The sequence below is a fragment of the Ictidomys tridecemlineatus genome, chromosome 10 (assembly GCF_052094955.1).
Source record: "Ictidomys tridecemlineatus isolate mIctTri1 chromosome 10, mIctTri1.hap1, whole genome shotgun sequence".
Classification (NCBI taxonomy): Eukaryota; Metazoa; Chordata; class Mammalia; order Rodentia; family Sciuridae; genus Ictidomys; species Ictidomys tridecemlineatus.
In genome coordinates, this window is record NC_135486.1 from 28,495,303 (window position 1) to 28,513,060 (window position 17,758).

Consider the following 17,758-nt stretch of genomic DNA (forward strand, 5'->3'; position numbering starts at 1 on the left):
GAAGAAATTCTTCCTGCCTGTTTGAGCTGGGACCTTGAACTTCTCTGGCCCTCACACTTGGACTGAAACATGGGTTGTTCTTAAACCTCATGTGTGCTAACTCTCTTCTTTTCCAGCTTGCAATTGCAAATCTTGAGAATTAGCCTTCATAATCCCGTGAGCTAGCTAATTCCTTATAATAAATTTAAGGATATAATATACAGATGTTCAACTTATAATGTTTTGTCCTGTCAAACCCATCATAAATGGAAAATACTGTAGATGAAAACACTTTTTTAAAAAAATATTTATTCCAATGTGTTATACATGACAGCAGAATGAATTTCAATTAAAATTGGAATAATACAGAGAAGATTAGCATGCCCCTGCGCAAGGATGAAAATGCTTTTAATACACCTAACCTAATGAACATCATAACTGAGCAACACAGTGCTCTGCAGAGTTATTAGTTATTTCCCCTAGAGATCACGTGCCTGGCTACGGGTGAGGCTCACTGCCGCTTCCCAGCACCACAAGAGAATGTTGTATAGCATATTGCAAGATGGGGAAAAGATCAAAAATCAAAATTGTAAGTACAGTTTCTACTGAATGCATATTACCTTCACACCATCATAAAGTCCAAAAATCATAACTTAAACCCTAGTAAAATTATGTCAGTTCAAAATATGTGTTACTTATTCAATATAAGCATAAGTTCTTTTGTGAATAGGCCATTCTTGTATTTCTTAGTATAGCAAGAGTCAAATATTATTCACACAATTTACAACCCCCCCAAAATTACAATTGCATCATCTTAGGGTGATAATTTTAACCATTGATATTTTAATTATTTTCAAGCAAGAAGCTTTTTAAAGGATAACCCTTCTTTAAAGGGATAATCCAAAGGATAATTTTGAATAAAATTGAGAGTCAGTAATGGTATTGGAACTCGTGTCAAGACAGTTTAAAAATAGGAGGCAGTTCCAACTTGGCTTCTGACCCAGTTGACCAGGGAAAGAGCTAGCCTAGCAAAATATTTCTAAGACCATAATAACACTTCCCGCTTAAAATGGGTGAGAAGTAAATGTGCCTGGGAAAATTCTGACCTTTTTACTTTATATTCTACCAAAAATAAATACATCAAAACAATGATTTGAATTCACAATCAAATACCAGACTTGGACATTTTTTGCTGAGCTAGTCTTGTAATTATGACATCATATAATCAAACTTCCTATTTCATTTTAAGAAGATAGGTGGTAAAGCAACTTTTAAAAGTCATTATCCAACAACTAAAGAGATGCCAACCTGAACTGAATCTCAGACCTGAAAAAGGACACTCGGAGAAGTAAGATCTGAGAATGAATAAGTAGAGTTAAATCAAAGTAAATTTCTTGATTAGATCATTGTATAGACTTTGGTAAGATACTGACATTTGGAAAATCTGGGTGAAGGGTACATGGAAATTTTTTGTATCATTTTTAGAACATTCTTATAAGACTAAAATTATCTTAATATAAAAAGTTCAAAATGTTATTTAAATAAATCACAAAGCTACAAGTATTTTTAGTAATCACATTGGATACTTCATAACTTGGACCACTCTCTCTCCAGAATGGCTCACCTCAGTTGAGCCAACCACAGTGAAATACTTTCATTATGATTTTTTTTCCTTAATTCACTGCTTCCCCCTTGCTGAGTCTGAAGTGTCTGAGTTAAGTGAATTTCCAATCTCATGAACAGAAGGGGAACCTGTTTAAACGGGGGAAGCTGTCATGCTCTGAGTGGCTGCACCTGGGAAACAAAGGCTGGCCCCTTTCTAATGTGTGATGCCCTAAACATTTGCAAATAAGAAAACATCATTGTAAAAATTTGGAGGGGGGATGTAGCAGGGAGATGTTGTTACCGGGGATTGATCTCAGGGGCACTCTGCCACTGAGCCACATCCACAGCCCTATTTTGTACTTTATTTAGAGACAGGGTCTCACTGAGTTGCTTAGCACCTTGCTTTTGCTGAGGCTGGCTTTGAACTCAAGATCTTCCTGCCTCAGCCTCCCGAGCCAGCAGGATTATAGGCATGTGCCACTGCACCTGGCCTGAAAATTCCTGAGGAATTTCAAAGTGGTATTTTTAACTAAGTACTAGTGCTTTTAGCCCTACCATTTCTCACTAGAAAATTCATATCAAAAACCAAGATGTTCATCTTCTCTTGGTTTCAGATAACACAATCATAATTCCTAAATATCATGTCATTCTGTCAACGACGTTCAGTAAACCAATAATCAGCTACCCATTTTTGAATATCATTTTGCCACATAAGAAGTTTTACATATATTTTTGTATATTCTAATGGGAAACAAGGCAATGGTGGCTTGAGAGAAATCCTTGAGTCTGCTTCCCCTGAACTTGTTTCGAAGGCAGCAGTATTGCTGCACAGTTGGTCACCTTTAAATCTTATAAGCCACCATGTGATCAGATCAGCCAACAACTCTTCAGTAGCATCACATCTTATAAAGAACAAAATGAGATTCACTAACTAGATGAAGAAATCTATAGATTTCTTCTATGGACTTCCATACCTATGCTATTTTGATGACCAATACTGCAAATTTCTATCCTGCAGCATTGAACATAGGAAAATAAAACATCAATAGGGTCTTCTACATGAAACTTTAGTGAAGGGAAATGAATATTACAGTTGTCCATCTGAATATTACAGTTGTCCATCGTATCATGATTCAACCGTGGTGGGTAGAGCTGAGAAAGACTATGTTTTGAGAAAGGAAAGTAAAAAAGGCAAAGGTGCATTTTGCAAGAATGCAAAAAAGCTAAGACTATTATGGAGTACTTCATTGCTCTCACCTAGGTGTGGAAGTTTAGTAAAGGCAAGAGCTGTAAACCTTTTGCACATAGCTTTATTCATCTGTACTCAGATGAAGATAATTAGGACAATTTCAATAAAATCATAAATAAGGGTTTTGTCTTAAGAGACTCTTTCTTAACCTTTTCTGTTCCAGTCTTCCCAGAGTGGCACCTTCTACCCTCCCTTTCAGCAAACTATATTTTTCTGTTCTCAGAGAGTCCCACCCCTCTCAAAACCAGGGAGTATCTGATACCTGTATTTACTTTGCTGCCCATGTCTTTTTATACTAAAATGTTAGATGTGAGCTCTCCCAGTGTGCAAAGACTCTTAGCTCCATGGAATGAAAAGTTATGCTTTATTTTAAAATAATTTTATTTTAGATATTTAGAGAAAGCAAACAGCCTGCTGAGAAACAATTCCAACTTTTCCTGACTCCAAAAAGGAAAACGTACTTAAGGAAACCTGAGAAACTGCACCATAAAATGATCAGATCAGCCTTTCCGGGCACAAACCTTAACCCCTCCATTCCCCACAACACACACTATTTTTTTTTTTTTGCTCCAGTTAATTTTCTCATGTTAACCCAGCACTCCTGAAGCTTCACCTGCCCTGGGTCATCCTTCCCTTGTTTCCAAGTGTCCATGTACCTTCGCGTTCAGAGGTTATCACACAACTTTTCCTCTGTTTCAAATGCTCTAAGATCCTGAAAAATCCATAGATTAAGAAAGATAGGGGGACACTGAGTTGTGCTCAAAAGCTTCTTATTTGAGAAGCTTTTTTTAATATTTATTTTTTAGTTTTAGGTGGACGCAATATCTTTATTTTATTTTTATGTGGTGCTAAGAATCGAACCCAGTGCCTCATGCATACTAGGCAAGCACGCTACCACTTGAACCACATCCCCAACCCCTTGAGAAGCTTTTTGTTTTACAGACCCAGGAGGTCTGTAAGATGGAGACAGGCAAGTTCACACCTTAAACTATGCAAAGGTTCTTGAGGTCAAAGTAGCCCCTGTTGTGAAAGAGTAATATAAAACTTTTATTTTAAAAAAAATGTATCTGCATATCCTTGAATGATAATAATGCTAGAAGGGAGGGTGAAACAATACAGGTTATTTTGAGAACTTTGTTGGTTAGGAAGAGGAAGCTATGCAATGTAAATGTAATTATGTGGAATTTTCATAATCTAAGTATTCAATTAGATTATTCAATTAGAAATGGAGAAGTTCTAAGATGGAGGAGTAGAGAAGGTTATTTCCAAACTGCTCCATGGCACAGGACCAGGAAAGAGGACAAACAGCTTCTCTTTGAGATCAGTAAAAAAAAAAAAAAAAGGAAAGAAATTCTACTAGGATTTAATACTGAACTCTACTAACTCTCAGAATGTCCTAGGGACTCAGAAGTTTGGATAGAATAAAATTTTAAAAATAAAAGAAATAAAAAGCCCACCATCAGCACCATTGGCTGCTGATGTGGACCCACCACAGGCAGGTCGAATGGAGAGAGAGATTAAGAGAGTCAACATTCCAGGTGGCACAAAAGTGAGTCCTGAAGCAGAGAGTCAGTGATCAGGAATATTGTCAAGCTGATCCAGTGGGTGAACTATACTTTGTTTTACTGTGAGGGGAAACACTGTTCATCTCCCAGTCGCTGGCAGGAGTGGGTCCAAACCCAGGCATCCAGACCTGTGTAATTCCAGCAGGATCTGAAAACCTGGCCTGGAAAAGACCTGCCTTATGTCCCAAAGTGTGACTAAAATACAGGTACAATTCAGGCATGGAAAGTGCTGTAGTTAGGGGAATTCAAGACATTCAGACCCAAGAATCCTGGGTGTCTCTCACTCTTGCATGAGGGGCAGGGAGAATGAATGTGCACTGTGGGACTGAACCCAGGTGGCCAAAGCTCAGAGAACCATGGATGGCAGAGGAGAGTGAAGGACTGGCTCCTCTGCCATTTGAGCAGAATGCAGCGGAAATGCAAATGATACAGATGCCCAGTGCAGACTGGAAGAAGCCAGGCTCTTGAGATATCTTAATTTAAAACTTCACCAAACATCATTCCACAAAGCACCAAAAGTATAGCTAGACCCAAACCCAGCCTCTGGGAGCCCTGCCTCTGGGAACTCCACAGTGACCCTTAGCTGTGAGTAGATGACACCCTCCAGCATCCTACTGATGCTCATACTGCTACCAATTTTTGTGGCAATTTTCTACCAGTGTTTATAATGCCAATTAACACTGTAGATGCCAAAATAGGAGCTAAGCATTTAGTTTAATGCTGAATATTGTTTACATTGGTTGTTGTTATTATTTGTCTCCCCCTAAAATGTTAGGGACAAGAAACCTTCAGGAATACCATAAATATATAGGGTAGAAGCTCTGTCACCTCAGATTCTCACTGATAAGTAGGTGGACAAACAAACAGCATGAAAAACCAAGGGAACAAGCCATCCCAAACAAATGAAGATACCTCATTAACAATCCAATGACATCACAGTGGAGGAAAAATCAGAGAAGGAATTTAGAAAGTTCATGGTTAAACTGATCTGCAAGATTAAAAAAAAAATGATGTAAGGAGTGAAATCAGAGCTAAATCCAAAAGGTGAAGGATCACTTCAGTAAGAAGATAGAAATCCTGAAGAAAAATCAATCAGAAATTCTCAAAATGAAGGAATCCATAAAGCAAATTAAAAACTCAATGGAAAGCATCATTGAAAGACTAGACCCTTTGAGTTTCAGGCAACAAAGACAAAATGTATAATTTGTAAAATAAAGCTGACTAAGGAGAAAACATGTTAAGAGAACATGAACAGAAATTTCAAGAATTATGAGATATAACATAAAAAGACCAAATTTAAGATTTATTGGGATAGATGAAGGCTCTGAGATACAAACTAAAGAAATGCACTATCTTTTCAATGAAATAATATCAAAAAATTTTTGAAACCTTAAGAATGAAATGTAAAATCAAATACAGGAGGCTTACAAAACTCCAAAAACACAAAATTACAACAGATCTACACCAATGCACATCATTATGAAAATGCCCAATATAGAATAAGGATAAAATTTTACAGAAAAAAATGACAGGTCACATTTAGAGGGAAACCAATCTGCATCTCAGCTAATTTCTCAACCCAGACCCTAAAAGCTAAGAGATATTGGAATAATATATAATAAATCCTGAAAAAAAAGGATGCCAACCAAGAATACTATATCTTGCAAAATTAAGCTTCAGATTTCATAATGAAATAAAAACCTTCCACAATAAACAAGTTGAAAGAATTCACAAGTAGAAAACCTTCAGTACAAAACATACCCAAGCTGTGTTGTATGCCTGTTTTCCCAGAAGCTTGGAAGGCTGAGGCAGGAGGATCACAAGTTCAGAGCTAGCATTAGCAACTTAGCAAAGCCCTTAGCAAGGCCCTGTCTCAAAAAAAAAAAAAAAAAAAAAAAAAAACCTAAAAGGGCTGAGGATGTGGCTCAGTGGTTATGTTATGGGCCAAGCTATATGGGCAATGACCAAACAGACTCCATTTTTCCCTGAGACTCCAAGTCATATAAGAAATGCTTCTCCCATGGGAAAAGCTGTGCCTATCAACAGTGCCTATCAACAGTTGCTTAGCATAGCATGTTTGGCAACACAAAATAGCAATTCTTACACAATATAAGATTGTTCTCTCTTCAGTTCCCATTTTTCTTGGACAATGTACCCTGTTAGAGATTGATTGTCTAGATGTTAGAAATTATTCTTTAACTTGTCCTCAACTAGGGACATTTTGAGCCACTCCCCCTTCTGCTTATGATTTTAGATCTCATGACGTTTGTTTATGGCTTTGAATCTAGCAACAGCCACTTATGATTAATATGGTTTTGGACTATAAAGCCCCAGGAGGGGGTTGAAGGCTGTATACTTGCAGCCTACCCCTTGGCGGATCCAGACCACCAACTGGTCAATAAGATTCCATCTCCTGCTTTAAGATTGACTCAATAATTTATTGCAATCTCGCCATAACAGTTAAGTGTCCCTGGGTTCAATCCCTGATTCCAAAAACAAACAAACAAAAAACATACTCAATAAAATATTTCATGAAGAAGAAATGAAAACAGCAAAGGGAGAAACTACATTAAAAGAATAGTCAATCAAAGGATAAAGTAATTCAAGTTAAAAACTACAAATAAACCAAAATGATAGGGAATAAAAGTTATTTCTCAATAACATTGAATGTAAATGGCTTAAACTCATCAATCAAAAGACACAGACTATTAGATTTGATTTAAAAACAAGACCTAACAATATGCTGTCTCCAAGAAATTCACCTCATAGGCAAAGATATCCACAGACTGAGGGTAAAAGGATGGTAAAAAATCATATCATTCATATGGATCGCATAAATAAGCAGGAGTTTCTATCCTCATATCAGAAAAAGTGGACTTCAAACCAAATGAATCAGAAGGGGCCAAGAAGGTTGTTTCATACTGTGTAAGGGAATTATATATAAATGAGATATAATAATCATAAATATCTATGCCCCAAATAATGGAGCATCTATGTACATCAAACAAACCCTTCTCAATTTCAAGAATCAAATAGACCACAACACAATAATACTGGGTGACTTTAACATGCCTCTTTTATCAATAGATAGATCATCCAAACAAAAATTAAAACAAAGAAGGTATAGAATTTAAAAATATAATTAATAATCTAGACTTAACAGACATATATGGAATATTTCTTCTGTCAGTGACTGAATACACTTTCCTCTCAGCAGCACATGAATCATTTTCTAAAATAGATCACATCTTAGGCCACAAAACAAAGCTTAGCAACAACAAAAAAATAGAGATAATATCTTGCATTCTAACAGATTAAAATTATAAATCAATGATATAACAAGAAATAAAAACTACTCTACCACCCGAAGACTAAATAATATGCTACCGAAAAATTAATGGATAGCAGAATTAGTCAGGGATAAAATAAAATTATAATTAGAGATAATTGAGAATAGCAACACACGTATGAAAATCCCTAGGACACTATGAAGGCAGATCTAAGAGGAAAGTTCATAACATTGAGCTCATTCATTAAAAGAATAGAAAGTCACCAAATAAATAAACTAACATTACATCTCAATACTCTAAAAAAAAGAAGAACAAAGCAACACCGAAAGCAGTAGAAGATAGGAAATAATTAAAATCAGAGCCAAAACCAATAAAATTGAAACCAAAAACTTGCAAAAAAATCAGTGAAACACAAAGTTGATTCTTCGAAAAAAAAATCAATAAAATTGATAAATCCTTAGGCAAGTTAAACAAGAGAAAGAAGGAAAAATTCAAATTTCTAAAATTCAGAATGAAAAAGGAAATATCACCACAGACACCACTGGAATACAGAGGATAATCAGAAACAATTTTGAAAACCTATATTTTAATAAAATAGAAAATCTTGAAGACATTAGCAGATTTCTAGAGAACTATGACCTACCCAAATTGAACCAGGAGGACAGAGAAAATTTAAAGAGACTAATTTCAAGCGATGAAATTAAAGATGTCATCAAAAGCCTACCAAGAAAGAAAAGCCTGGGACCAGATGATCTCTCATCTGAGTTCTACCAGACCTCAAATTATTTCTCATCAAATTATTCCACAAAACATATAAGGAGGGAACCCTTCCAAATTCATTCTATGAAGCTATTATCATCCTGATTCCAAAACCAAAGACACATCAAGGAAAGAAAACTTCAGACCACTATCCCTAATGAACATAGAGAAAAAAATTCCTAGTAAATACTGGCAAATTGCATACGAAAACACATTATGAAGATAGTGCACCATAATCAAGTGGGGTTCTTCCCAGGGATGCAAGGTTGGTTCAACATACAGAAATCAATAAATGTGTTTCACCACATCAATATTCATGAGGAAAAGAATCACATGATTATCTCAATAGATGTAGAAAATGCATTTGACAAAATACAGCATCTATTCATGTTCAAAAATCTAAAAAGCTAGAGAAGTAGGAACATTGCCTCAACATTATAAAAACTATCTATGCTAAACCCAAGGCCAACATCATTCTAAATGGAGAAAAACTGAAACATTCCCTCTAAAAATATGACAAGACAGGGATACCCTCTTTCACCACTTCTATTCAACACAGTCCTGCAAACTCTAGCCAGAGCAATTAAGCAAATGTAAGACATTAAAGGAATACAAACAGGAAAAGGAGGATGGTAAGACACCATGCTCATGAAAGCCTTTTTCTGTTACCGAGAATCTATCCTGGTTAAGGGAACAGTGAGGGAGAGTCCAGGACAAAATCTTCAGATACATATTTTCTTGAAGGACACTGGCTTTCCCTCCTGTACACTGAGAAGTGGAATCTGTAGAGAGCAGTTTTCTTGCACGTATCCACGTTCCTTGGGGCATTGGTCATACAATGGGTTAAAGCTGATTCTGCTTCTGTAGCCTAACCTATAACCACTCCCGCCACACACACACACACAAACACATACACACACACAACACACACACACACACACACACACACACACACACACACACTTCCTGTGGTAGCTGGTGGAGACCAGAGCCCTGAGGAGAGGGAGGAGCTCATCCAAGCAACTGGCCCTGGACAAAGCACCACACAGGAATGAGGTGCTACTTTCTGGTGAAGCACCAGAGGCACTGCAGGAAATGGAGGTCAACCTAGGCAGCCCATTACCCCTGGGCCTTCTGGTAAAGTACCTGTCATGCCCATCACCCCTGGATTTTCTGGTGAAGCACCTGTCCACCCCATTGCGTCTGGATGTGCCCCCAAAACATCTCTCTGTAGACCTTATATATTATATCCCATCTCTGAGTGTCTTCTTTGGTCTCTCAGCAACATATCCCCATTCTAACACAACTGGGTGTGAATGGACAACACGGTCTTACAGCCAAGTGAGTAACAATGTGTCGTGACGAGAAATGACTAAGTTCTTATTTCTGGGAGACCCCTGCCCTCCTGTGAGATGGTGAGCCTTCACCCAGAACTTTGAGACCATCAGCGTGGAGTCTCTTTTCTGTCTCGCTTTTTGCCTTTTGGCGAAGGGGGCCACAGATCAGTCAAATTGAAAGTCACACTGAGTTATAGGAATGAGTATGCATTACTGAAAAATACAGGGCAGTAAGTGCTCAGGCAGAGAAATGGGAAGAGACACAAAGACATGCACATTTTATGATATCATTTTCCATTTTCACAGGATACTGACTGTGATTCACTCCCAAAATAGCCTCTCCAATGCCAACCGAGCAAGGATAGTTAAGCATGACAATTTTGAAGCTTTTTAAGGAACTAATTAATTCATTTGTTGATTAAATACAAATAAGGTCCACTTTAATTTTAATAGCCTCAGGCCTAAGCTCTCAGAAGGCTGGTGAGCCTGCATAATGACTTCATCTGAATTTAATTGTTTTTCAGGATTTTGAAACAGTTACATGACTAATTCATATTAGTCATCTTTGAGAAGTCTCAGACCAAGTTCTCATCTTGAAATCAAGTGGCCCTGCTATTTCTGCTTCTTTCTCTCTTGCAATCCACATGAAAGAATGGAGAATTTTGCCATCACAGTGGATTCTATTGACCTTTGGGATCTTTTTGTGGATCTGTTTCTGGTTAGTTAATATAAATGATTGCATAAATAAAGTCTAAGAAATTTTTATTTAAATTGACTCTACAGAGAAAATTATCTTACTTTTACTCAAGGCCTTTGGAAATGGCCTATCGTTGGGTGTGTGGGAGACTCCTCCCTGAAGTCCAGTTTCCGTCTGCCGAGAACATCACAGAATCCTTTACCCCTCCCTCTCCTCTCTGAAGGGCGCCAAGCCAAAAAGCGCCAAATTCAAAAGTTTTCTCCACCAATCGTGGTGGGACACAGTGTCCACTCCCCTTTCCTCAGTCACCCTGCAATCTGCACCGGCCACGTTGCCTACACAATCCTTCTTAAGCTGAATCTTGCAAGCTCTCGCTCTCTGCCCTCTTCCTCTCTGCTCTCTGCCCTCTTCTTCTTCTTTCTCTCCTCTCTCTACCCTCTGCCTCTCCCTCTCTGCTCCCTGCCTCTCCTTTTCTTCCCTTTTAGGCAGCCCCCCCCAATAAATCTCTTGGTTGAATCTCCATCTCGTGTGAGTCACTCACCTTTCACCTATGATCCTTGCTACCTTCTCTGACGAGTCTCTTTTCTGCAGAGACTAGATGAGTTAACTCCAATTTGAGAGTAACAGTTGGCCTTTCACACAGTTGTTAATGAACAACTCACTTCAACTATACTGTGAAACTCGGAGAAGTCATGTTATTTGATCAGTTGTTCACCTTTGTGGGTGGGTGATTCTAGGAGCATTGGAGACAAGAGAACAAAATGGCCTAGACAGTCATGTGACATTAGCCTGGCTCAGCATAATCAGAGTAGTTCTGAAAGGGAGAAATTGCTCTTACAATCTCTCTTACATTGATAAAATTGGTCTGAGAGACTTTCTTCACTGTACCCTAAGTCCATCTTCCCCTCTCATTTTTCCCTTTCTTTGCTGACCTGCCTTCTGTTCATTCAGCCCTATCTCCACATAATAGCAAAGCAGTAAATTGGTAAACAATGAACATTACTTTGTAGGCCACCAAAATAACCTGAAAAATAAACTTATACATTTGCTAAAAGCACTACCTCTCTCACTTGTTAAGATTGTTCCATGATTCTTTATTATTCCACCCTGCATTTCCAGAAAATACCTATGTCTTAAAAGGTATCTCATCTCTGTGAGTTCTATGAACGAAAATATTTATTCATTTGTTAAACTGAGTCCAGTTCTGAATCACCTAGAATGCCCACGGATACATCAGAGGAGGATCCGTAGAATATGTTTGCAGCTAGGTTTTATCGCAAAACAGAAAGGAAATTTTATGCTCTGCTTTTACATGATCACTCTGAAACCAGAACCTGTCATTCTAGCACAAACAATCAGCATCATCCATCCACACATCTTAGGATGGAGGGTGACAGAACCACATTCCAGGTGTATTGTGAGCTCTTGGAGGAGACTCGGATGTTCCCCTAGCTGTGGCTCCAACTCCAAAATATCATGACCCTCCCGTGTTGGTATCTAACCCTCTTTCCTCATCAAGGGGCAACTGGCAGAAACTAAGGCATCGAGGAGGGCTTCCCTGAGGGAGTGAGGTTCACACACGGAAGAGTAAATAGAACTAAAGTAAAAGATGGTAGAGTCCTGGTGGGAATTTCCAGACACAGGAAACAATGTATGCAAAAGTCCTGTGGGTAAGCAGGGACAAGGCACATTCTCTAAGTCTGAGAAGACCAACAGGCAGAACAAAAGGAAAATTTGCAAGAAGATACTGGGAATATAGGTAGTGGTCAATGCAGGGTTTGTGGGCCATCTGCTCCCTGAAAGTAAGAACACGCTTGATTTCATGTCTTGTCTCCATCTTGCCCTTGTGTGCCTTTAATCTTAGTATCCCAATTTCTTTAAAATTGGTTTGATATTCCAAAAATTTCTGCACTAGTATTTGCCTTAGGTACCAAACATAATGGCTGAGACTATACAGGGGTAGGCATCTATATCCAAAAAAGCAGCTTCCAGTTATTCTATGGCCTCCAGTTCCATCTGAAAAGGAACATTGAACACCAAGAAGTGGGTCTAAGGTTTCTGAGATATTAGCTTATGTGTTTTCCCTTTTTCCTCCAAGCATTTGGGCCTCTGTATTCTTGGCTTCAGGGAAGAGATATGATAGACAAGAGAAAAAAAATAAAATCTAGAAAATTATATGCCCTTTAAATACATATGTCTTTAGGGAAGCTTAAAGAACTAGAGTGTAGATATTTGAATTCAATTTCAACAAATAAGATTCTTAAAATAAACAAATAAAATTTATTTTTTTAAATCAACAAATTAAATTTTCAAGTCATTTCCTTAACCACACTAGTCACATTCCAAACACTCAGTAGTCCCATATCTACTGGCTATCTACCTTGGACAGCACATAGAGAGAAAATTTTCCATCATCGCACAAGCTGTATTGACTTTTCCTCTAATCCTCCAATGAACTATCAGCTTCTATCTTGAAGATAGCTGGAAAGAAACACTGTGCTCCCTCCTTCCCTCAGTAATCACCTTAAAACAACAAAAATGAGAAACTTAAGTGTAAATTCCATCACTGGTGAAGCTATTAGATGCTGTAACCCCAGACCTCAATAAGTGAGGAAAGTCAGCAAGAATCTAAGAGGTTATGTGAGAAGATACCAGGAGAAGACACCTGGGACTGCCGATTTCAGAGAAAACCCTTCAAGCTTTGTTCTCAAAGCAAGTAGTCAAACCTGGAGAGGACTCCAACAGGCCTGTCTGAATGAGAAAGGGGCTAGTGGATGGGCATCCAGGATCATGTTTGGCCATTAGGAGCAGAGTTGGGGGCTGAACAGGGAATACACAGATGCATGGGGTAGGAGAAGGACCCTGGATGGTCAGCCACCATGCGACTGTAGCTCTTTCACTGTGGAAAGGTAAATTCCAGGAACCCACTCAAACCCACAAGCTTGTGCCATAAGGAAATTTCTTAAGAACCAGGGAGGGCACCACTGTCCTGGGACACTGACTGGGCAGTTCTCACAAAGTTGAAAAGAGCTGGTCCAGAAAGATCTCACCTCACTTAAAGATTCATAACAAGAATGGAATAAGCCTGGGCTTTGTACACAGATGATGCACGGGGACACGGGAAGGGCAGGCAAAACAAACAAGGGACAAGGAGAATTCACCAGAAAAATGTCGCTGGGTCCCAAAAGAAAATGGAAAACCAATGTGTTTTTGTAAACGCAAACCAAACTAAAAACAGAAAAAGGAAAAAAAAAAGAATTCTTTAAAGCAAGGATGAAAACAGGGAAGACACAGTAACAAAAAAACGAAAGATGAACAGTTGGAAGTCAAAAAAAAATTAAGTATGAAGGAACCAAAACTCAGAAGACTAAGCATTACATAAAACATGGGTGGGATGGGCGCAGTAGCATAGGCCTACAAGCCTTGTAACCCCAGAGGCTGAGACAGAAGGGTCACAAGCTCAAGGCCTGCCTAGGCAACTTAGCGTGACACTATCTGTCTCAAAATGAATAACAGAAAGGGCTGGGAGTGCGGCTCAGTGGTACATGTTTGGCATGTGCAAAGACCCCCAGACACAATCCCCAGCACATACACACACACACACACACACACACACACACACACACACACTCACACACAGTGAACAAAATAAAGTGGAAATGAACAAATAGTTTAAAAGAATAAAGAGAAATAAAATATATAAAAGGAGAGATTATACATAATTGATGCCACTAAGAGAGTATAAGACAGAAAGAACATAATAAGTAGTTCAAGGAAATATTCCTACCTATGCCCAGAAAGAAACATTGTTATTTTATTGATGAAAGTAATGGTGTTAAGTGACTTTTAAAGCATGTGCAGCATAGCAGTCTGTCATGCCTCTCTCCCATTCCTTGGGTCTTTCCATGTGTGCTGACTCCCACCTGCCAAAGATGTCATCCCCATACCTGAGAGCAGGGTCCTCAACACTGGAGGCTGCTCTGCTCACATGCAAGGCAGGCCAAAGTACCAGGGCACTGGTGTTAATTATTAATGAAGCATTTTATTATGGAAAGAAATAATATTTCCACTATGTTAATTAAAGCAAAGGTGATTAATATAAGGATCAAATAGCAACACAAGCCTCACTCTATAGGGCATTATGGACAGTGTTCAAGGTTCCCAGAACACAAGCTGGAAGATTCTAGGTCGCAGCCTGTCTTAGCTTCCCTGAGAGTTTACAAGAGCTTTCCTGGAAAACCCTGAGCATGGCTCTGAGTAAGCCCTGGGGTCAAGGATGCATCACAATCAGGTGTCCAACCAGGATGAAGAACTGATGGTCCAACTACCAGCCATCCAGCAGGACCATGAACAGGAGAGGAGGACTCAGCATTTTATGCTTTTAAGATTGAAGTGGCCGGGGGAGAAGGGCAGATCAGCACAGCCCAAGCAATGAATTGAGTGCCCTCAGTTGACGCAGGTTACAAAAGCAGAACACAGGAGGGATGAATTGTTCTACCAGATATCAAGATTTACAAAGCAGCACAACATGGTTACCATCATTGTTACCTGTGGGGGGTGTATTCCTGAAAAGTGCGAAGATGGTCAATTTTAAGTGCTCTTACAATAAGAAGCAGCAGCATATGAGGTAAGGTATATATCTATTGGCCTGATTTAAACATCTCACAATGTGACATTTTTCAAAATAATATATTGTGCACCATAAATACATACAGATTTTATTTGTCAATTTAAGAAATAAATAATCTCTTTTAAAAAGACATAGTGTTCTTGTTTGCATATGAGGTGTTACCCAAAAGCCCCTGTGTTAATACTCAAGTGTTCACAGAGGAAATAATTAGATTGTGAGAACTGTGAGTTCACCAGTCCCTCCTAGTTGGGATGGACCAGATGGTAACTGTAGGCAGGTGGGGCGTGGCTGGAAGATGCCCTGGAAAGGTGCATCTTTCCTGTGGCCTCTTACCCTCAATACACCTGCTTCCTGGCTGCCACAAATGGGGCAGCATTTCTCCACCACTCACCTCTGCCAAGAGGGTCTGCCTCACCTCGGGCCCCCAGCCATGGATTCAGCTGGCCATGGACTAAAATTCTGAACCATGATCCAAAACAAACTTTACCTCCTTTAAGTTATTCTTGTTGGGTATTTCGGTCACAGGGACTATACACACATAATATGAGGCAGTGTGGTATTGGGGGAAGGATAGAAAGAAAAGACAAGAAAAACCAGAAAGACCAACACATAAATATAGATACTTGATTTATTATAAAATCAACAGTACAGAGCAGTGTGGAAAGAATGGTGTCCTCAGTCAGTGGTTCTGGGCCAATTAGGTATTCATATGTAAAGCAATTAAAATTTTAACAGTGCACTTAACAGATAATCATATTTTTTTTTAAAAAAAAAGCAATCTCACATGGATTATAAACATGAACTTGAAGGGTAAAATTAGGAAGTGCTTAAAACAAAGTGTAGAATATTGAAGATTTTGGAGTAGGAACAATTTTTTTTTAACTAGAACACAAAAATGCCAGTGTTAAAGGAAATTTGATGAATGACAGCAATTAAATAAAATATTTATTCTTATAAACAACCTAAACGGTGTAAAAATGCATTATGACATTGAAGAAGATATCTACAACACAAATAACGTTAAAAGTTTCATAATAAGAATATTTAAATGATTTTTGCAAATTAGTAGAAAAATAACAGAAACCCTCATAGAAAAAAATGCAAAAAATTCTACTGTCATGTATCACTGATTAGAACTAATAAGAAAAGAAAAAAGGCCAAAAATAAAAATAAAAAGAGGGAGAGAGAAAGAAAGAATGGGGGGTGGGGAGGGGAGGAAGGAAGGGGAAGAAAAAGAAAGTCTCCTTGGTCAGATAAATCTCAAAAGAAAAAGATCCAACTTGTCAATCGATGTGAAAATTTTTTAACTAATCAGAGAAATAGGACTTAAAATTTAAATGATATATCAATATAAGCCTACCAAAAGGCTAAACTTAAAATGCATTAGGGCTGGGAATGTAGCTCAATGGTAGAACGCTTGCCTAGCATGCATGAGGCCCTGGTTCAATACACAGCACTGCAAGAAAATTTTTTTAATCTTATAAAAACATTTAACAGGAGCTGGGCTTGTGGCTCAGTGGTGGAGCACTTGCCTAGCATGTGTAAAGCACTGGGTTTGAACCTCAGCACCACATAAAATAAATAAATAAAGGTATTGTGTCTATCTACAACTAAACACACACACAAAAAAAGTCTAACAATACCAAGAATTGAAGTAGAAGATGATCATCAATGACAGTTTTCATACTTTGCTTACAGGAATATGAACTGGTGCTAAGACTTTGAAATTGAGATATACTCACCTTATGACCAGCAATTAGAGAGGAGTCCAACGCTCTCCAAGGGGCATTTTTTTACTTTTCTTTCTTTCATCCCTGACAGCCACAGCTGCCCCAAATGCTTCCTAGTTCCTGTGGCTACATCAGACTCCCAGGGGTCACTCAGGAGACTTTGGCTTTAACTGCAGCAGCAGCTTCAATGGCAGGTCTATCCCAGATGACTCTGCTCCAGGGCTTCTGCAGATGACTTCAGCCCTGAGGCCACTTCAGTCATCCCCAATTGGTCTGAATATGTCGGCATGCAAAGCACCCAGGTTGTCAGGACCCCCCCTCATTTATCCATGACTATGGTAAGCAGAGAGTCTGCTCTTAGCTGGCAAGACACTGCATGGGCATAAAATGCCCACTTATGGGGCAGGGAGTCTAGCTAAGCAGGTCTCCCATGCCTCCATAGGAACAGTCCATGGACTGCTTCCCCTTATGCTGTGGTATGGAGCCTAATAAAAACCTCTTTTGGAAGGCTGAGCTGGTTCCACCAAGAAGTGGTAACACTAAAGGCTGATGGCACCAACAGGGTCCTGCAGTTGAGGCTGGGAACACCGAGGGTGACTAGCAGCCTGAGAATGGCTGGGATCTGGCTGAGGCTCTTGGAAGACTTCCAGAGAGTTTCCAACAGCTGCTGCTTCCAGCTTCCAGAAAATCCAGGTGGGCCACTAACATCAAGAGCTGAAATCATTTGCATTCAAAGCTCAGAGCTGCTGATGCCAGGGTCGCTGCACTTTGCCTTCCAGAATCCTATCTGAACTGAGCAAAAAGACACCTGGTCAATTGGAAACGACAGTGTAGACTCTAAAATATGGATCAGCAAACTAAGGCCTTGTTCTAAATCCAGCCCACAGTCTGGTTTTGCAAATAAAGCTTTATTGAAA

At 38.9% G+C, this 17,758-nt stretch overlaps 1 non-coding gene across 1 annotated transcript; it reads left to right on the forward strand.

The window, feature by feature from the left end:
- Positions 1-302: 302 nt before the first annotated feature.
- On the forward strand, positions 303-409 carry LOC120887789 (U6 spliceosomal RNA). Its single transcript, XR_005731112.1, has one exon. It is a non-coding gene; the product is annotated as a U6 spliceosomal RNA (small nuclear RNA).
- Positions 410-17,758: the final 17,349 nt, after the last annotated feature.